At 48.0% G+C, this 2,462-nt stretch overlaps 1 pseudogene; it reads left to right on the forward strand.

Moving 5' to 3' along the window:
• Positions 1–919: 919 nt before the first annotated feature.
• LOC148036498 (25S ribosomal RNA) lies at positions 920–2,142 on the forward strand (annotated as a pseudogene).
• Positions 2,143–2,462: the final 320 nt, after the last annotated feature.

Genomic DNA, 2,462 nt, shown 5'->3' on the forward strand with positions numbered 1-2,462 from the left:
AGCTTGATTTCAGTAAAGCTTTCATAGCACTTGCACCTTCTCTTCTCCTCTTAATTTCAGTAGAGTTTCTACAGTACTTGATTTCAGCAACGCTTCCACAACACTTGCACATTCTCTTCTCTCTTGGATGCATGCAAAGTGATGCTTCCTTCACCTCTCTCACACCCAATGAGAGCCTTCTCTTTTATAGCCTTTCAAGAGCTTCTCTTCTTGGAGAGATACTTGAGTGTCAAGATTGGAAAGTTAGATCTTCATGCAAGATGTGGTTGTTCCAAGACCTACTCTATAGCACCAATTTTGAGATATCTCTCTGTGTGTTGCTCGGATGAAAAAATGTCCAACATGAAAGTTGTAGATCTCGTTGTTTCTGATAACCCATTGGGTCATTTTTAGATTTCGTCTTTCTACCGAGAGATATTTTAAAAATGGATTCACCATGTCTTAAAAAAAAAGCTTCTTAAATTGTACTCTTAACTTGTGGTCCATGCAACCACCTTAAGGAGAGTTCATTAAATTGCCTTGGGCCTCAAAATATTGATTTCCATACAAAAGCTTGTGTCATTTTAGACCTTAGAAAGAGAAAATTACTTTTCTCCTCACTTCTAGAGGATCATGTCTCTCGTCTTTCTTAGTGAGAGAATTACCTCTCTCGTCTTCCTTAATGAAAGAAAAGACCTTAAACCTTGACTTGTAAGGGAGAGGATGACCCCAAATGAATGCAATGCTCATTACACACAAGTAAATGTTCCCAAGCATCCCCGGATGCACATATAAATACATAAACACAACGCTAATGCACTTCCTCTTCTTAGAACTTAATCCATCTTCATTTATGTGTAACTCCTTGGTTCTTGTGTACACTCTTATTCTTGGCAGACCCTTCTTTCCCCCTTCACAACTTGTATTGCTTGTACCAAGGACCAAGGAGTCTAACATGTACGCGAGCCGGTGGGTGGCAAGCCCACGGAGGTGCAAGGAACTTGACAGGTGGGATCCCCTTCACGGGGTGCACCATCAACCGACCATGATCTTCTGTGAAAGGTTTGAGTGGGAGCATACCTGTTGGGACCCGAAAGATGGTGAACTATGCCTGAGCAGGGCGAAGCCAGAGGAAACTCTGGTGGAGGCTCGTAGCGATACTGACGTGCAAAGCGTTCGTCAGAATTGGGTATAGGGGCGAAAGACTAATCGAACCATCTAGTAGCTGGTTCCCTCCGAAGTTTCCCTCAGGATAGCTGGAGCTCCTCGCAGTTTTATTAGGTAAAGCGAATGATTAGAGGCATCGGGGGTGAAACACCCTCGACCTATTCTCAAACTTTAAATAGGTAAGCGGCCGGGGTTGCTCTGTTGAACCCCGGCACGGAATGCGAGCTCCAAGTGGGCCATTTTTGGTAATCAAAACTGGCGATGTGGGATGAACCGAAAGCCGGGTTACGATGCCAAACTGCACGCTAACCTAGATCCCACAAAGGGTGTTGATTGATTAAGATAGCAGGACGATGGTCATGGAAGTCGAAATCCGCTAAGGAGTGTGTAACAACTCACCTGCCGAATCAACTAGCCTCGAAAATGGATGGCGCTGAAGCGCGTGACCTATACCCGGCCATCGGGCCGAGTGCGAGGCCCCGATGAGTAGGAGGGCGTGGGGATCGTGGCGTAGCTCCGAGCGCGAGCCCGAGTGAAACGGCCCCCAGTGCAGATCTTGGTGGTAGTAGCAAATATTCAAATGAGAACTTTGAAGACCGAAGTGGAGAAAGGTTCCATGTGAACAGAAATTGGACATGGGTTAGTCGATCCTAAGAGATGGGGCAGTCCTGTGTCAAGGGCGCAATGCGCGCCGCTCATCGAAAGGGAATCGGGTTAACATTCCCGAACCGGGACGTGGCAGTGGAAGGCAACGTGACCGAATCCGGAGATGTCGGTAGGGGCCCCGGGAAGAGTTCTCTTTTCTTTTTAAGAGCCCGCCCACCCTGAAATCGGATCACCCGGAGATAGGGTCCAGCGACGGCTGGTAAAGCACCACACGTCTTGTGGTGTCCGGTGCGCCCCCGGCGGCCCGTGAAAATCTAGAGGAGTGAATGCCGATCACGCCCGGTTGTACTCATAACCGCATCAGGTCTCCAAGGTGAACAGCCTTTGGTCGATAGAACAATGTAGGTAAGGGAAGTCGGCAAAACGGATCCGTAACTTCAGGAAAAGGATTGGCTCTGAGGGCTGGGTCTAGGGGTCTGCTTCTTGACCTCGGAGGCTGTCGAGGGTCTGCCGAGCTGCCCCAGCGGCGAGGGCGGACCTCCGCGTGTGCCGATCGGGTGACGGGGGCAGAACGTCATCCCTCGCGATTACAATTTTATGAAAGAGAAGGTGCTTGTAGAAGAGATTGACTTAGTATATATTAGCACACATGATCAAATAATTGACATCTTTACAAAAGTATTGGGTGGAGAGAAGCTTCAAAAATTTCA

This window comes from Lygodium microphyllum, chromosome 5 (assembly GCF_053477565.2).
Source record: "Lygodium microphyllum isolate KBCC chromosome 5, Lygodium_microphyllum_v1.1.10, whole genome shotgun sequence".
NCBI lineage: Eukaryota > Viridiplantae > Streptophyta > Polypodiopsida > Schizaeales > Lygodiaceae > Lygodium > Lygodium microphyllum.